This window comes from Meriones unguiculatus, chromosome 11, assembly GCF_030254825.1.
Source record: "Meriones unguiculatus strain TT.TT164.6M chromosome 11, Bangor_MerUng_6.1, whole genome shotgun sequence".
Classification (NCBI taxonomy): domain Eukaryota; kingdom Metazoa; phylum Chordata; class Mammalia; order Rodentia; family Muridae; genus Meriones; species Meriones unguiculatus.
Genome location: NC_083359.1, coordinates 66,303,201 through 66,323,340, shown reverse-complemented (window position 1 = coordinate 66,323,340; position 20,140 = coordinate 66,303,201). Strand labels below are relative to the sequence as shown.

At 35.9% G+C, this 20,140-nt stretch overlaps 1 pseudogene; it reads left to right on the top strand.

Moving 5' to 3' along the window:
- Nucleotides 1-763: 763 nt before the first annotated feature.
- On the top strand, nucleotides 764-3,234 carry LOC110544751 (splicing factor U2AF 65 kDa subunit-like; annotated as a pseudogene).
- Nucleotides 3,235-20,140: the final 16,906 nt, after the last annotated feature.

The following is a 20,140-nucleotide window of genomic DNA, read 5'->3' as shown; positions in this document are numbered from 1 at the left end:
TAATGGTAAGTGCTTTTAGCTACTGAGCCATGCCTCCATCATCCAAGATAATATTTTAGATTATATGTTAATTTAACACTTCTCCCACCCCCTTCTGAATTCTCCTATATATCCCTCATTGCTATTCCTCAAATTTAATTTCCATTTTTATACAGCAATGTTATTGCATGCATATATGTATTTGTATAGAAATAATTTTCTGAACTATAACCATTTGAGTTCATATATGGTACCTTGTATATGCATGTTTTCAGTGATGGCCACTTGACACTGGGCAGCCAATTGGTTACCTCTTCCCTACAGAAAGACACCTCTCCTAGTCATAGTTTTAGTTAATTGTCTGTAGTTCTTTCTGAAGGACTGGGTTCTTGTGGAATTTTTTACATGATGTTTGTCATGTTTTGAAGGGTGGTCCTTCTTTTCCAGCTCATGTTTGTGAAGTCATATTGGTGAGACTCTATTAGTGTAGATTCTGGTGTTACTTGAAGACACAATGTTATTCACAGGGTCACAACATCCGTGATCCTCTCGCTCTTACAACCTTTCTACCTTCTTTTCCACAATGTTCTCTGGCCTTTCCAGTATGGGGGTATTTTGCAGATATATTCACTGGGACAGAACACAATGTATTTCAAATAATACTGGCCAGGGCTTTGAAACTATTATTATTACACTTAAAAAACAATCAGTAACACCATTTACAATGGCTGTAGGTTACTTCAAAACATTTTTTTTTTTTTTTTAAGAAAAGTATGTGGTGAAGATGCGGGAGAACAACAGATCATTTTCTTTTTATTCTGAAGAAGAGTGGTAAGACTGGCAGAAATATAATGCTGTACAGATTACAGGATGTAATACTGTCTTGTTTGAGGAGTAACAAAAACCATGTGTTTCATTGATATTTAAGCATGATAACTTTATAATAAAACTTAAACCTAGAAAACTACTCAGTCCCTTCAAAACAAAATTCCAAAAGCCTACTGCAGAGGTTTGAATGAGAATATCCTTCCAGAGGCTCATATATCGGATTGATAGGTTGCCAGTTTTTGTCACTCTTTGAGAAAGATTAAGAGGTAAGGTCTTGTTGGAGGAGGTGTGTGACTAGGGATAGTGGTTAAGCTCGTAAAAGTTCAAAGTATTCCTAAGTAGTTCTCTCTGCCTCTGTCATGCTGTCTCAAGATGTGAGCTCTCGGCTACTGCTCCCGCCTCATGTCTAGCTGCCCTCTGTCATGCTCCTTGCATGAATGTCACGGACATTCATGAATGACATTCACAGAATGTCACTGAACAGGTTTACCCCAATTAACTCTTTCTGCTATAAATTTACTTAATTGTGGAGTTTTCACAGGAATAGAAAAAGAACTAAGACCACATATGTTATATGGTTGAGAAGAGATAGATGCTTTGAAAATAACTTAATTTCTTTGCCATTCAGAGTGGTGTAAATACTAGCAAATGGCCCTTTCTCTTTGTTTTGAGTGGGAACAATACAATTATTATGACATATTATGTTATAGAATTATATTATATTTCTAGGAATAACAATTTTGATTGGTACAATATAATCACAGGGCATGGACAAAGTAGATTTATGTTTTTTTTCCTAGCTTATGTCAGAAGGAGAAATTGAAGATATTGGAAGCACTGAAACAATTTCATGGGTGAGGCTACATATAAGAGCAGAGATTAATCCTCAAGGGTTGATTCTAGTTGACATCCATGGCAAACACTGAAAGGATATTCCATACACATCTCTATGCTCATGAACAGATAAATTTTACAAACACAAATTCATCCAAAATAACCTAGTTCTCTTTGAATAACATAAATAATTTTCTTAGAGATCAGTGAACAAACTTATGTTTTATATCATTCCTATAAACTAACGATATATATACTTAATTTTAGCTAAATTATAATTTTAATGCATTTAATTATAAAAACAAATTGTTTCTTTTATTTAAATATTCTTATAAATCTAGAAAACTTCTTGAAATATATGCATTATATAATATGTGTGATATTTAATCTTGCCTGTTGTTTCATATTACTTGTTTCCACACTTCAACTGATAAAAGTGTAACAATGCTTTTTACTAATCTTTTGGGTTAGTATCATAATATAATAATTTATTCTCATTAGTCCAACACCTGCTAGAAATATTTTTATTCAAATATTTAATAGGTCAGAAATGTAATTCTAATTCTTTTTTTTAAACATTATACTGTACCATCATGTATATTTGAGCATATATATATGTATATACATATATATATATGTATACATACATATATATATATACATATATACATACATGTAGATATGCTAGATTTCACATTACAGGAAGAGCATGTAGAAGTTTTGCATTGTTATTCTCATTTGTATGTGTGTGTGTTTTTGGTGTTGACTACAGAGATTGTGTGACTTTGATTACTATATATTATAAATTTCTGCCCACAAGCATCGGGGATTTGCCCAACTACCTGAATGATGACCAGGTGAAATAGCCGCTGACATCCTTTGGGCCTCTCAAGGCCTTCAGCTTGGTCCAAGATAGTGCCACAGGGCTCTCCAAGGGCTGCGCCTTCTCTGAGGACATGGACATCAACTTTACAGATCAGTCCAGTGCGGGTCTAAATGGGATGCAGCTAGGGGACAAGAAGCTGCTTGTCCAGAGGGTGAGTGTGGGAGCTGAGAATGTCACGCTGGTGTGCCTCCTGGGCACCATCAATCAGACACGTGTGACCCTTCAAGTGCCTGATCTGATGAGCTCTCAGGTGCAGAGAGGCGGTCACCCAATGAGGTCCTGTGCCTCCTGAACACGGTGCTGCCTGAGGAGCTGCTGGACGATGAGAATTATGAGGAGATCGTAGAGGATGTAAGAGACAAGTGCAGCGAGTCAAGGCCATTGAAATTCCCAGGCCGGTGGATGGTGTCGAGGTGCCTGGCTGTGGAAAGATCTTTGTGGAGTTCATCTGTGTGTTTGAAGGCCAGAAAGCCATGCAGGGTCTAACCAGCCGCAAGTTTGCCAAGGGAGTGGTCGTCACAAAATACGGTGACCCTGACTCTTACCCCCATCCGGACTTCTGGTATAGGTGGTCAGGGGAGGGTGGGGCAGGTTGGCTGGGGACATTCCCCCCACCTGCCTCTCCCTCCTTTCTCCCCTCTGGAGATGATGGGCAGAGGAATGACAGCCGAATGACAGCCGGCAGCAATTGGAATGGCAGCAATTAAGTGGGGCGGAGGTGGGGGACTAGGGCAGGAAAGGGACTGGGCAAGTGCACACAGGCCCACACAGATACATGCATCCACACAGACAGAGAGAAGGGGCTGGGATGGGGACTGTGTGCACAGCAGGGCGGGTAGGACAGCCCCTTCCCAAACAGCCTCTTCTTATTCCTTACACCTCTTTCCTCCTCCCTGGTAGGAACATAATGTGTTTATATTTTATGGCCAAACCATTTTGAAATTTGTTGTCGGCCCTGTGCCCTGCCCTCTTCCTTTGCAGGACCACGTCTCCCGTCCTCCGGGTTCTGGTCCTCCTTGCTCTACACCCTGGTTCCTAATGTAGTTGTTCTTCTCCTTAGTCTTTTCCTGACCCTCAGCCCGTGGTCTCTGTCCTGCTCCTCCTCTCTGTGGCAGTTTCATATTTACTAATACGAATTTGCTCATTTAACATTTTGTTGTATTTAAAAAAAAATTCTTCAAGAAAAACAAAGACTATAAGTATCAGGGCTCATGTTGAGATTCTAGGGAAATTTAGATTTGAGTTTTATGTGGGATGAGAAACGAGAAAATAGATTCATTGGTCTAAATGTATTTATCCAGCTGAACTAACAACACTTGTTGAAGATACTGTCTTCTAAAAAATCCCTAGGTGAGAATCATATATAAAACACATATATTATATGCTATTTGCCAATAATTATATATAAATATATGTACATATATATATATATATATATCAAGGAAAATGGAACTGATTTTTTGCCTTTTTTATTTCAAACTTTTTTCTTGTAATATATATATATATTTCTTGTAATATGTAATATATTATATATAATTATATATTATGTAGTAATATATGGTATATATATATGTAGTAATATATATATATATGCTAAATGGACAATATAATTTTACCAACTAATGACTTTGCAATATTGATAGATTGATACATCTCTGTAACTCTTATGAGAATATTCCATTTGCATCAAAAGGTGATTATCACAGAGCCACAAAACTGGTCAATGTACAGAGGAAAAGAGATTACAAAATACTCTGCTCTAAATAATATATATAGATATATATCACATCCCCTCTTTCTAACACTTAAGAATCATTAAAGAAGAGTGTTAAAAAAGAATGTAAAAGCCATAGGTAGTGTAACAGACTTGATTAAACTACCATTTAGTGAACACTTTTCCCTATATGTTTCTGTGTTTATGAAATCACATAAAATATTAAATACCATGCAATATTTTAAGTCTTTGCAAAATTCAAGAACAACTATTTCCTTCATTAGTTTGATATCATAAAACTATTTTCTAAAGAAAAAGTAGTGTCACTTAGGGTCTTCTAAAAACTTGAAAGTGAGAGTTCATTTGGTCCCTAAGAAATAGATATAACAATCAGTGATCTTTTAAGTCATCATGTACCCAATCTGAGTGCATATTTTTACATTTATTTCTTTACAAATTCAAACATGAGAAAATTTTTTAAGTGCCTGATATTTCAGGCTATCACTCAGAATCATTTACATTGCGTGTTTTAATAATGACTGGCTCTTTACTCCCCCCCTCCTCTAGGGAGGATGGTTAGCTTGAGGCTGGAGAAAATAACCAGACCCCTCTTCCATTTGCTTACTGATAGCATTGTTATTTGAAATAAAGAAAATAGAAAATATTTCCTAATTTAATGAAAATAAATGACTACAGAAAATGAAAAAGCTTGAAAAAGAGAGGCAAAGACCCAATTCCATGTTCCTTGAAAATTTAAAGATATTCCTTTTATAAATTCTTATATTTGACAGACACATAATTATTGTTCCTATATGTCAGTTCATATATGTACTAAGTAGAGACCAGATAAAAGGAATTGGTGTTACCACTACCTTCTCAAACATTTATCACTCTATTGCATTGGAAACTCTCAATCTTCTATACTACTTCTTCAAAATATGCTTTATTGAAAAAAATAAGAAAATAAAATAAATAAAAATAAATGAAATATGCTTCTAATTGTTGGCAAGATACTTTCTGAACTCCCTGATGCATGCTCACCCTTATAACTTAACATCCTCTCTCCTTGCCTTCTCCCAAACACCCTTCTCAAGTTCAAAACTTAATTTTATTGGACACAAAATCACCCCCTGTTTAAGAATATTTATAAGTCAGTCACTACTAGAATAAATAAAGTTTTGGATTAACCTCCGTTATGATTTAGATGATACAAGGGACAGAACATGCTTTGTACCCTGCTGGGTAGAGTCTTTCTTTAAGTGTTTCTCTGCCATTTGATGTTCCTCTGTTGAGAATTCTGTTTAGCTCTGTACCCATTTTTAATTGGATTATTTGGTTTGTTGATGTTTAATCTCTTGAGTTCTTTATATATTCTGGATAACAGCCCTCTGTCAGATGTAGTGTTGGTGAAGATCTTTTCCTAGTCTGTTCTCTGTTATTTTGTTCTGTTGACAGTGTCCTTAGCTTTACAGAAGCTTTCCAGTTTCATGAGGTCCCATTTATTGTTTGTGATGTTAGAACCTGTGTTGTTGGTGTTCTGTTCAGAAAGCTGTCTCCTGTGCCAATGCTTTCAATCCTCTTCCCCACTTCTTCTCCTAACAGAATTGGTGTGTCTGATTTTATGTTGAGGTATTTTATACACTTGAACTTTAGTTTTGTTCTGATAAATATAGATCTATATGCATTTTTGTATATGCAAACATCCAGTTATACTAGCACCAATTTCTGAAGATGCTGTCTATTTTTTTTTTCATGGTTTTGACTTCTTTGTCAAAAAGTAATTGTCTGTAGGTGTATGGGTTTATTTCTGGGTGTTCTATTTGATTGCTTTGATCCTCCAGTTTCTTTCTATGCCAATACTATGCAGTTTTTATTACTATTGCGCTGTAGTACAACTTGAGATGGAGATCTCTCCAGAAGTTCTTTTATTGTACAGCGTGGTTGTAGTTATGGTTTTTCCATATGAAATTGAGAATTGTTCTTTTGAGGCCTGTAAAGAATTGTGTTGGCAATTTGATGGGAATTGCATTCAATCTGTAGATTACTTTGGGTAGGATGGCCATTTTCACTATGTTAATCCCACAGATTCATGTGCATGGGAGATCTTTTCATCTTCTGATATCTTCTTCATTTTCATATTTTAGAGACTTGAATTTTTTTTATACAAGTCTTTTAAAAACTTGGTTAAAGTTACACCAAGGTACTTTGTTATTTTGATTATTCTGAAATTTTTATTTAATTTCCTTCTCAGCCCTTTTGTCTTTTGAATACAGGAGAGCTACTGATTTTTGTTTTTATTATTCAGTTAATTTTGTATCCATCCACTTTGCTGAAGGTGTTTATCAGTTATAGGAGTTCTCTGGTATAATTTTGGGGTCACTCATGTATGCTATCATATCATTTGCGAATAGTGATAATTTGACTTCTTCCTTTCTGATTTGTACACTCTTGATCTCCTTTAGTTGCCTTATTGTTCTAGCTAGGAGTTCCAGTACTATACTGAAAATATATGGAAAGAGTGGGCAGCTTTGACTTGCTCCTGATTTCATTGGAACTGATTTTAGTTTCTTTCCATTTAGTTTGATGTTGGCTATAGGCTTGCTGTATATTGTCTTTACTATGTTTAGGTATGTGCCTTGTATCTCTGATATCTCCAAAACTCCAAAAATCCAACAGGCGCTGGATTTTGTCAAATGCTCTTTTGTCATCTGAAGAGATAATCATGTGTTTTGTTTGTTTCTTTGTTTGTTTTTCAATTTGTTTATATGATGGATTACTTTAATAGAGTTCCATATATAATATGATGGAGCCAGCCTTGATGAGACCTGATAGTCTAGGGTCAGAAAGAAGGGGACGCGGAGGAGTCCTCCAGTCTCAGTGGACTAGGGGAAACTCATAGGGTAAGAAGGAGGGTGGGTGATACTGGGCAAGAAGAGGGAGGGAGCTACAGCCAGGAAACAAAGTGAATACATTGTAATAGATAAATAGATAGATAGATAGATAGATAGATAGATAAAATTTCCACCCTAAAATCAATCAATCAATCAATAAATAAATCACTAGATGAAAAATTTGGGAATTGTAATAAAAAATCTGTTTTGTGCTGAAGTGTCTCAGATTTAAATTTCATTTAATAAAGGAACTATGGAATTATGAAAAAAAAAAGAAATCAGATGCTCTTGTTTTGGGGGCATAGATATGCAGGATTATGATGTTCTCATGGTGTATTTTTCCTTTGATGAGAAAGAAGTATCCCTCCCCATCTCTTTTGTTTAATTTTGGTTCCAAGTCTGTTTAATAGATATTGGGATGGCTATTCACACTTGCTGCCTGGGTCCACTTGCTTGGAAAAAAATTTCTTAGCCCTTTATGTCGAGGTAGTGTTTATCTTTGTTGCAGAGATATGTTTCTTAAATGCAGAAGAATGTTGGATCTTGTTTCTGCAACCATTTTGTTAGTCTTTGTCTTTTTATTGGAGAGTTGAGTCCACTAATTTTGATACATAATAGTGACCAATTTATATTAGTTCCTTTTTTTGTGGAATTGGAGGTGTTAGTATATTTGCATGCTTGTTTTCTTTTGATTTTTTGAAGTAATTTATATCAAGTATTTCCTTGGGTTGATCTCGTTGGGTTGGAGTTTTCCTTCTGTAGGGCTGGGTTGCTGCATAGATAATGTTTAAGTTTAATTATGTCATGGAATATTTTGTTTTTTCCATGTATGTTGATTGAGCTTTTGCTAGGTATAGTAGTCTGGACTGGCATCTGTTGTCTTTTAGAGTCTGCATGACCTCTTCCCAGGCCTTTTTGGCTTTCACAGTCTCTGTTGATAAGTCTGGTATGATTCTGATAGGTCTACCTTTATCTGTTACTTGGCCTTTTTCCCTTACCACTTTTAATATTCTTTTCTTCATTGTGTAGATTTTTTGCTTTGATTATTATGAGGTTGGAAGACTTTCTTTTCTGGCCTAGTATATTTGATGTTCTGTAAACCTCTTTTATGTTTAAGGGGGTCTCTTTGTTTAGGTTGGGAAAATTTCCTTCTATAATTTTCTTGAAAATATTTTCTGGAACTTGGAGGCTGGAATCTTCTTTTCTATCTATTCCTATTGTTAGATTTTCTTTTTGTGGTGTCCTTGATTTCTCAGATGTTTTGTGTCAGGAAATTTTTCTATTTTTGTATTTTCTTTGAAAAATATATCAATTTCTGCAATTGTGTCTTCAGTGACTGAGATTCTCTCCTCCATCTCTTGTATTCTTTTGGTGACGCATACTTCTCTGAATCTTAATTTCTTCTCTATGGTTTCTCCAGGGTTTTCTCAGTTTGTGTGTGTGTGTGTGTGTATGTGTGTGTGTGTGTGTGTGTGTGTTTTATTTAATTCACTTCTATTTCTTGAACAATTTTATTCATTTCCTTCACCTCTCTGTCTATGATGACCTCTATTTGTTTGTATTCACCTGTATTTGAGAGATTTGTACATTTCCTCTTTATGTGCCTCTACTAACTGTATAATCATAGTTTTAAGATCATTTTTCCTGTGTGTCAGCTGCATTAGAATATCCACTGATGTTCTGGTAAAGCCATGATGCCCTGGTTTTTGTTGATTGTGTTCTTAAGCTGGCCTTTTGCCATCTGGTTGTCTGTAGCCCTGATTGTTCCTACAGCCTGTACTACAGACTGGGTCAGACTGTTTGTGGAGTCTGGAACAGGCTTTAGGAGAGGTCCAGGGGCACAAGAATGGGTGCTGGTGATTTGGATGCAGCTAAGGAAGTCAGGGGGCAGTAGAAGGTGCCTTGAAAGCCATGGTAATCATGAAGGATTATGTGTGGGGTGGGTGTTGAAGGTCAGTGGGAATGTGTAAGCAGCTGGTTTGAAGGGAAGAGTGCAGGTGCAGGTAAGTGTATGGGTGAGGAGCTTATGCAATTGGCTCGATGGGCTTGGCATGGGTGGCAATTGTGGGATGCCTCAGGAGGGAGCTGAGTTGTGGCTTACAGGCCTAGCAGACTCTGCTCTTGCGTCTCAGATTTGTCTGGACTATACAATATTAGATCCAGGATCCATATGCTTCTCTTGTTTGCCTGATCTCCACGGGGTGACCAGCAGAACCCTGTCTTGGATGCTGGGATGCTGTGCCAGGAATCCTGATGCTGCTCTCAGGGGAGGGGGAGGTATTTGATGTCTGGCTGTTAGCACAGAGGGTTCCTGGACCTGGGGCTCCACACTCACCAGAGTGTGTGGAAAGTGGAGGGGATCCACAGTTCCTGACTCTCAGGCTCAGGGGGACAGCCATGGGCTAAAGGCTGGATCCTATACGTCCAAACTCATGGGATGTTCCCTCCAGTCCGGGAAGCACCAAAATCGATGCTTTGGATCCAGCCACCTGTCCACTCACCGATTTGGAGTTTCCGATACTATGTCCCTCAGATATAGTGGACACTGCTCGCTCCCATCTTGGAACTCCATGAATATCCCTTCTATTATTTTAGCATAGATGTCTAAGGATTATTCCATGACTATTAAATATACCCATTATAATGCTACTTTAATTGTGTGGTTTAGCATGTCACAAACTAATTTCTCTTTCTTTAGCAAATATAAAGCTGAAGAATTCTGCAAATTTTATCATAAAAACTTGTGGTCTATAATTTTTCTAAACTTTTCTTGGTTTAATAAAGTGTAAAGATATTTGTTTTAAATTTCTTTGATTTTTTCTATTAAGTGATTATCCTTGAATTCTGATATCCCTGAAATGCTTGAGTTTAAATATTATAATTGTGATTTTAAGTAAAAAACACAAAGATTAAGTAGAGTATAATTGATTTTATATTGTTAACAGGAATGAACTTACATAAGAACTTTAATGCTTATTTCTTTGTTTTAATCTGTTGAAGAGAAAAGGGAACTGAAAAATAACATTTTTTGTTCTTTAGAGAAATTATAAACTGGATAATTCTCAAGAGCAGAAAATTAAGCAAAAGTAAATAGGATGCAAGAGATATGATGTTCCTGTCCTATTACCTTTTTTCTCCCTCTTCTGATGTCCATCTCGTTTGCCTTTTGGAGTGAGGGTTGATCATCTTACCCAGAGTCCTCCTTCTTGTTTAGCTTCTTTAGGTGTACAGGTTTTAGTCTGTTTATTCTATATTATATGTCTATTATCTACTTATAAGTGAGTATATACCATGTGTGTTTTTCTGCTTCTGTGATACCTCACTCAGGATAATCTTTTTTAATCCCACCATTTACCTGCAAATTTCATGATTTCCTTGTTTTTAATTGCTGAGTAGTATTCCATTGTGTAAATATACCATAGTTTCTGTATTCATTCCTCTATTTAGAGACATCTGGGTTGCTTCCAGATTCTGGCTATTCCGAATAAAGCTGCTACAAACACGGTTGAGCAACTATCTTTGTTGTATCCTCGAACATATTTTGGACATATGCCCAAGAATGGAATAGAGGGATCTTGAGCACACCAGAGGGTCTCTGAGAGACTCTACCCAGCAGGGTATCAAAGCAGATGCTGAGACTCAGAGCCAAAATTTGGGCAGAGTACAGGAATCTTTTGAAAGAATGGGGAGGTAGAAAAACTTGGAATGGACAGGAGCGCCACAGGGAGAGCAATAGAACCAAGAAATTTGGGCCCAGGGGTCTTTTCTTAGACTGATACCCCAACCAAGGACCATGCACTGAGATAAGCTAGAACCCCTGCACAGATGTAGCCCATGGCAGCTCAGTGTCTAACTGGGTTCTTAGTAATGGGAACAGGGTTGTCTCTGATATGAACTCTGTAACTGGCTCTTTGATCATCTCCCCCTGAGGGGGTGGGGGAGGAGCCTTACCAGGCCACAAGGGAAGACAAAGCAGCCAGTCCTGATGAGACCTGATAGGGTAGAGTCAGATGGAAGGGGAGGAGGACCTTCTCTATCAGTGGACTTGGGGAGAAGCATGGGAGGAGATGAGGGACAGCAGGTGGGATTTGGAGGGGATGAGGGAGGAAACTGCAGCTGGGATACAAAGTGAATAAATTGTAATTAATAAAAAATAAATAAATTTTAAAAAAGAGATATAATATTATGGCTTGCATGGACCTCATTTTAGAAATTCATGTTTAATTATGATGGCATTGTAGTAAAGTAGAAATAGAAACATCAAATGGGGTTAGAAAGGAGCTAAATAAAAGAGATCATCTCTCTTGGAGAACTGAGCAAAAGTGGTGTTAAATTCATTACCAAGATTGTGCTAATTTTATTGTGTCGTTACGTAAGTATTCCTTATAAATTCATTTTCCTTTAAATAAACAAGGTGTTAGCGATATGGGGCAACTTAACACCCTAATTAGGTGCTCACATAGTGACTCAAGTGGGAGGCTCTCTCCAGTGCTGACTTTCCTAGTGTTAACAATTTTATGCCCAATTATATTTCCAATAGTGTGGTCACTCCTGCCCTATTGTTAGTAACATGGTTTGATCTGGCAGTACAAAGAAATGAGAAGCATATATCAGCACCATCATTGGTACAGGCAATGGAAAGATCATAGCAGTGACACACAGGCAGTTAGTATGATAAACTGCAAAAATGACACACTGTCCTCAGGGTGCTTGACAGCTGAAGAAGAGGCAACTGAACTTTTCAAGAGAATGGCTAGAGTGGGAAAGACTGTGGGAGACAGATGGCAAGAGAGGGCACAGTGTTGAGGCTGGAGAATCACAGAAAAGTGTAAGAAGAGAATAGAAATTGTAGGTTATCACTGTTGCAAGTGTTCATAGTTCCAAATATTAGGCACGAAGAACTTCATACACCTCAGTCTGAAGCTGTCATGGTAACAAATACAATGTGCTGTGGAAGCAGGGTTCTTCAGCCTTCCCAGAAGCTACAGCCAAGGACAAAAGAATCCCCATGTTCTAGCCCTGCAGGAGTACTGAAACACATGGAGAGCCAAGAATCCTGATGCCCAAGGCTCTGGGCAAAACACTGCATAGTATGAAAACTGCTGAACTCCAAGAGCCTCTTGCCTTCTCCAGTTTCCATCTGATGGAATGAAAGGCCTCCAGTCTGTTGATATTGAACAATGTAAGGTTAGAGAGAATTGATAAGAGCCTTCATCTTATTATGCTATATTATTTTTTCACTTGTGCATTATTCATGTTCAGAAAAAGTTCAAAGCAAGCTTTTGTTTCTTGTTCTCTCCAGTAGACACATGCAAGGATTTTCCAATAGCATACACACAACATAAGGAGCTGCTCCTAATCCCCTTAGTTTTACAGTTTATTGAATAATTCCTACAAATCACATTCCAAACAGTTATGCTGATATTGTCCAAAATGAAAAAGCCGATAGAGAAGAGCCAGGTAAAATGCTTACTACTTCTCTTCCTATGTAGTCATGGACATCATTATCCTCAAAGCATATTGTGTGAAACATGGAGTTTGGGACAGCCAACAACATTCTTTTGAGCAGTTACAACCACAATTGTAATTTCAGCCCCATCAAATGAGCCCCAATGGATTGTCCAGATGGGCCATCCCAGTGCTCCTCAGGATCTCAGCAGAAGAACAAAAAATTTCTGAATTCTCAGATACCCCATCCCTAACCCAGACATTATCTCCAAGAGACTTGTACTGGGGAAACAAACTACTCTTGTTTATTTCTTTTTTTTTTAAATTTCTTACAATTTATTCACTTTGTATCTCAACTGTAGCCCTTTCGCTCCTCACCTCCCAATTCCACCCTCCCTCCCCCTTCTTCTCCCATGCTCCTCCCCCAGTCCTCTGATAGGGGAGGTCCTCCTCTCCTCTTAAATGTAGGATGCATGCCAAGCTTACTGTGGCCATCAGAAAATAAATTGAATGAAATCTTCGGAATTTCCTTGTCTCATAATGTTGTTTCAGGACTTTTCTTTTTTAAAAAAATTGTATAAATTTTTATTTTATAATATATATGTATATAGTATATGTTTTTATGTTTGTTATACATATATTTTGTAATATATCAATTTTCTCTCTTTTTAAGCTACAGGTATTTTGCATATATATAATTTCCAGTTTAGTGTTCTTACAGCATTTCAGAATATACAAGGAGTAGGTCTCTCTTTCTTATGCCTTCCTTGGGCACTTTTATTTATGTTTTATTTTAAACCTATTCCAATGTTAGTTTTTGTTTTAACTTATATACTATACTTATTATACTGTATCATAGTATATTATATATAATCCCTTTGAAGCCTGTTTGTTTTTAAATAGGAGAAAGAAAGGAGGTGGATCTGAATGGAAAAGAATTGGAAGGAGTAGCGTTTGCAGAAACAATAGTCAGGACATAGTATGTGAGAGAAAAATATTTTCAACAAAGGAAATGTATTTAACAGAAGATAGGAAAATAAAATAAATTGGAAAACTGATATATTGAAGTAATTTTGGTTGGTGTTAAGAGATTTTATAACATATTTTAATTAAGTCCATGTATTTATCTAATAAAACTAAGTTATTTTGAGACCATATAAAGGCTGAAAATTTTCTTATATTTGAATTTTATTATAATTTTAACTGGATGATTTTGTCTCCCCAAGCTTAAAAGGATCATTTGATGTTTGGGAGGCAATCATTACATGTGAATAGAAAGCAAATAACCACCTTGTTTTTTTTTACGTATTTAACAATAAGAAACTAGTTTCAGTTGGAGCATAAAAGACCAACCCAATGAAATATATTACACATATTGAATTAAGATGTCAGAATTCCTTTCTCTTGAATGCTCGCAAATACATGAAAAATATAAAGGGCTTGAAAGATTTCTGCTAAGTTCTTGCAGATGAAAGGAGGACTGAATACCTCTGAGGGTCTCTTCAGTGATCTTTATCTTGGAGCATCTATGATCTATAAGAAAAACTGAAGTGAAGAGGAGGAGTTATAGAGAACAGAAACATCAAATTTAAGCTAGCAAACTTCAACAGACAATTTAACACAGTGCTGATAAATTCTTGTCAGCATTTGTAATCCATCATGGATTTTACAAGAAAGAGTCTTTTTATATTTCTGAAGACTTGTGATACAATACAAATAACTCTCTTTGGGACACAAGGAAAAAGGGATATTAAGTACACAGACTTTGATCCCAAATCTTCCTTGAGCAAAAGAATAGTAAAGACTATCTTCTTGTAAATGTCCCACCAAAAAGAATAAAGAATAAAGTGAATCAAAAATAACCCTTGTTAGGTGATGATATTTTTAACAGTAAGTGATTAAATAGAAAAATATATTTTCTTGGCTTTTTAAATATTTTACAAGTTTCCACTAATTTGAAATATTATACTATACATATGTAATATCGTTTACACAAAACAGATTTTTTAAGGAACAGCTATTGTGTCAGTTATAATATACATTAAATACATATAAGATAAACATTTACTGTGTTACTTTGGCTTCAACTACTCAAAAATCAAAGACCATTTCATATTTCAAAGTGATTAAGTAGAATAAACAGAGGATTTTATAGAAATTTATATCTTCAACAAATAGTATAAATTATATTTTAAATAAAAGATATAAAGTAAGAATATATTGTGACTTACAAAATATTACACTACCATTATTTTTAGAATGAAAGTTAATGTCTTTCAAACAAAATAATTTTATGATTTACCTCCTGCTGACAATTTAGCACTTTCTAAGAATTTTAGACTGTCTCTTTTAATGAGATTTATCCTACTTTAACAGGGGTTCCTTAACGTGTAACTTCTTTAAAAGACCTGTGATTCTCAGCACAAAAATTCCATAACTCTTTAGTCTCAATAAAATCAGACCAAAGTGTGTGACCACCTCATCCCTGTCTACAGAATGATTTAGGTGCTGTAAAATGTTAGCCAAAAATCTTCAGTCTTACCCCAATAATTTGCTGTTTGTTCCTGACAATGTATGACTGTAAGCAAACAACCTCAACTTTCTTACAGTATTTACTGAAGAAAATATGCAATTATACCTTCTTTCTCTGTTCTCCATGGCAGCTCAGTCTCTAAGTGAGTTCCCTAATAAGGGGAAGAGGGACTATCTCTGACATGAACTCAGTGGTGGCTCTTAGATCACCTCCCCCTGAGGTGGAACAGCCTTACCTGCCACAGAGGAAGACAATGCAGCTAATCCTGATGAGACCTGATAGACTAGGGTCAGGTGGAAGGGGAAAAGGATCTCCCCTATCAGTGAACAGGGGGAGAGGCTAGGGAGGAGAAGAGAGAGGGAGGGTAGTTGTGGGAAGGGATGAGTGAAGGGCTACAGCTGGGACAAAAAGTGAATAAATTGTAATTAATAAAAGAATAAATTTTTTAAAAAAACTGTGAATGCCTGTAGTCCAGCAATGCTATCATTAAGGATCTGATATCCATAGATCAACAAGAGTGCCATATATATCCTTTAGTCTCTTTGAGAGACAAGCAGCTTACCTTCTCTAAAGGGCATCAGAGAGCACAGATGGTTTAATCCCATTGACCAATTTCAGCCTCTTTTCTTTCTTCAGCAAAGTCGGCTTGTAAAGTAATCTCTTCCACCTCAATGGCATCTGTGTTGTCACCTATAATAAGTGGCTTTCTTTACTTCTCTTTGCTACAAAGTAGTAAGGTTAACTTCAAATCATATAGCACAAATCTTACAATTAATGGTTTTATACTACTTTTTTACTACTACAAGTCTCTAAGTAAATCTGTAAATACAAATTAACCTGAATTTAAGATCATATAACACAAATCCTACAACTAATGGTTTTATACTACTGAGTTACTACTACAAGTAACTAAGTGACTCTAATCTCAGTGAATCACAGAATACAGTACTTCAGAAAAGGGTTTGAACACATTTTCATATTGGATCCATAAAATACATGATGTATGAGTCATAATGCTATTGGGATGGACCCATATTACATAGAGTACACTTATTTCCATCCATAGACATTAGTTTTTCTTGGTCCAGAGACAGAACATTTTAAAATACTTATAATTGTTGAGCAAAAGAGTGATTTTACTAGGAAAGGTATGAAAGCACTTGGGACTGTCACAGGGAACTCAATAGTCTTGATGAGTTATGGGTTAAACAGAAAATGGCATTCCATCGAAGTCTTTGGAAGACTGTAATTTTATTAAAAATGGTTTGGAAACTCCAGGAGGAAAGATGTGAAGAGTTAATAAGTCATTTGATTTTCCAATAAATTATAGTCCTTACTGCAAAATTGAAGAGGAGAGAACAAAGTACTGAGCACTCTTAGGTTGATTATTCTTTCAAATGCGTAGATGGCAGTGGTTCAGAGATAAATTTAAAATATATTAACTTTTATTCCACAACTCAGCAGCTAAATATTAGAGATGGGGAAGAATTGTCCTTCAGAGTACCTCTGGCCTTTATAACTATAATGTTGGTTACTTAATTTCCGGAAACATAAAAGACTTGGATCATAACAGACAAAAAATGTACTAATTCTGCATATCCTATGTTTAGAAATCTATGACTTATCCAAATGGAAATATCAAAATCTCAGTAAAAATATCTTGGCTTGAGCTCTTCCTGTGAAAACGCATGGATGGTATTTATGAACATGATATCTTTCTCAAGTGATAACATAAATGAAATTTGACCTATGATTTTAAGATACGTATGGTTATAGAAAAGATGTTAGGGGAGAGTAAGCATCCTTAGCAGGGAAGGAGGGACATTTGTACAGGAATCTGCAAAGCCGCTGGAGAACAGGTATGACCAGCACTGTAAAATGCTTAACAATCCTTAAAATACAACAAGACTTTTTAAAAAGGCAGAAGATTTGGGTAAAACGTCTTGTTCATGATGATCTTAATAAGTGGCATTTCACTGGAGTTTTAAAACCTCAACCAACTAAATGATTTTGTGGAATGATAAAACAGTCAGACATTCTCACCAACTGTAACCTGAAAACATAATAAATGAGCTACCGAAATATATTAGATAGTTGTTACTTTTAAAAGTTAAACTTCCAAATCAAGAAATGAAATTTCAGTAAAACCATAGAACTGGTGATTACAAAGGTAGCTTAAGAATTATTGTAGTCAAAACAAATCTGAAGAGAAAGAAAACCAATCATGTCATTTTTAATTTTTAGTTTTTCTTCACAATTTATTCATTACATATCTTGATGTTAGCCCCTCGCTCAACATCCCCAGTCCCACCCTCCCTATCTCTTCCTTTCAACCCCTCTTGGTTTCATTAATTCTTTGTATTTTTCTCTTTGTTTCTTTATTTTTCAGCCTCGTGTTTGATTATTTTCCAACACTTCTCTTGGGTGTGTTTTCTTCTTTTTTATAGGAGAGCTTTTAGTGTACTGTTTAGTTACTAGTGTGAGATCTCACTAGTTTCTCACTAGTTTGCTTCTTCTCTTAGTAGTTCTTTCACTGTGTCACATAAGTTTGGTCATATTGTGCCTTGATTTTCATTGAATTATAGAAAATCTTTAATTTCTTTCTTTCTTTCTCTCTTTCTTTCTTTCTTTCTTTCTTTCTTTCTTTCTTTCTTTCTTTCTTTCTTTCTTTCTTTCTTTCTTCTCTCTCTCTTCCTTGACCCCATGACCACTGATTAGAAAGTTCTTCAATTGCCATGAGTTTTCAGTCTTTCTGCTGTTTCTCTTGTTGTTGAAGTCCAGCTTTAATTCTTGGTGGTCTGATACTATACCCGACCGTTTTAATTTTTCTTGTATCTGTTGAGAGTTGCTTTGTGACCAAGTATATGGTCAGTTTTGGAGAAGGTTCCATGAGGTGTTTAGAAGTTAAGTTCTTTTGTGTTTGGGTAAAATATTCTGAAGATATCCATTAGCTAAATTTAAGTCATAACTTCTTTTTCTTTTCCATTGTTTCTCTGTTTAGTTTTTGTCTAGATGGCCTGTCCATTACTGCAAGTGGGATATTGAAGTCTCCTGATATTGGTGTGTGAAATTTGATATGAGATTCAAGCTTTAGGTATGTTTCTTTTTCAAATATAGGTGTCCTTACATTTATTAATATTCAGAACTGAGATCATCTTGGTTGATTTTTACCTTGAATATTATGAAGTGTCCTTCTTTATCTCTTTTGATTTACTTTGGCTAGAAGTCTATTTTATTAGATATTAGAATGGCAAGTCCAGTAAGTTTCTTGGGTCCATTTGCTTGGATAAATATTTGCTAGCCATCTATTCTAAAGTAGTGCCCATATTTGATATTGAGGTATGTTTTTTGTATACAGCAGAATGATGGATACTACTTTTGTATCTATTTTGACAGTCTGTATTCCTTTATTGAGGAATTGAGTCAATTGATGTCAAGTGATATTAAAGACTAATGGTTGTTAATTCCTGTCATTTTGATATTGGTGGTGGTTGTGTGTGACCAATGTATCATTTTCTTCTATTGTATATTCTATGCCTGAGATTCTCTCTTCAATCTATTATATTTTATTGTTAATGCTTGCATCTTTGTTTCTGTTCTCTTACCTAAGTTTTTTTATTTCTAAGATTCCCCGAGTTTGTGTTTTCTTTATCGCCTTTATGTTGTAGGCTGTGATTAATTTTACTATTAATATATCTTCTAGTAAAGCTGCTGTTAATCCTAAACAGCTGTATAACCAAATCACACTGAGACTGGGTTTATTTAATTAACCTAGAACATAATGTTGGGCAATAGTTACTTCATCCTAAACCTACAAGCCCTCATACTTTCCTAATATTTAGATTTCACCCATTATACTTGTTTTTAGTGATATATAAGGTCCAGTCCATCCCTCCAGGTCATTCAAGATCTCTCCTCCAGCTCTCATCTTGCTCCTTCTCCTCTCACTCATTTCCTGCCCTCTAGCTCCCCTCTAGCTCCCCTCTTTCCTGTCCTCTGGCTCCTCCCAGCTCAACACTGTGTCTAGTTGCTTTATTTTGGCCTGTTTACACAAGAGTTGAGACAGGATGTTTAGAATGAGTATCACATTGCAATATCCGGATTGAAACCAGAGAGTGTGGGGGGGGGGGGAGAAATCAGCATTTGAATGAACAAGGGTAAGGTATATACATTTCAAAAGAACATACTAACATTTCCCCCTTTAAGTCCAATAAAAAGCTCCTTTTCTTTCAATACAATAATAATTTTGAAATTATGAAAACTTTTAGGTAAAATCTTCATGTGCAATGTCCAGTCCATGTGTATTTAGCAATTTAGGAGAAACTTATCTGATCATCCTATCTATCTTGACAAGTTAAAAGTTCTATACCCAAATTAACTTTTATCCTTATTGGTAGTACCTATATGAAAGGATTTCTTAACTTCTAAACAACTCAAGCTTAATTGTGGCACTATAACTATTTGGTATTCAACCCCATCAGAGACTTGAGAAGGAACAAAATTAGTTATTAGAGTAAATAGGAAGTGCATGTTAGTAGCTTCCAAAAAATAAAAAAAAAAAAATGACAGAAACAGTTTGCTGCCTGAATAATCACCCATAACTCTAAAAAGTTGGAGCATCATCTTCAGCCTTCTGGCTCAGAATATTTGACAGACACACATGTGAAACAGGAACTATTTAGGACTTGCTTACCCTGTCTTGGCAGAGTTCAGCAGTCAACCTGTCCTGCATTTAATCTTGCCCATTTTGGGCAGAAATTGTCTGTTGTGACACGAGGATATTTTCTTTACCCGAGTGGCTTGTTTGCCACATTTGAAGCCATCTCCATATGGAGGTTCTTGATGCTCATCATCTTGGAGGTAGGCTGGGTGCTGCCAGGAGATGACCTGTCTCATTCTCAAAGAATCTTTAAAATAATAAGAACATTTTAAATTCCATATTCTGTAGGTCTCTGAAGTTTTTGAAAACTACCTATCTTTATGTAATTGATCTGTCGACAAAATCATATCTATCTCTTAAACCTAGG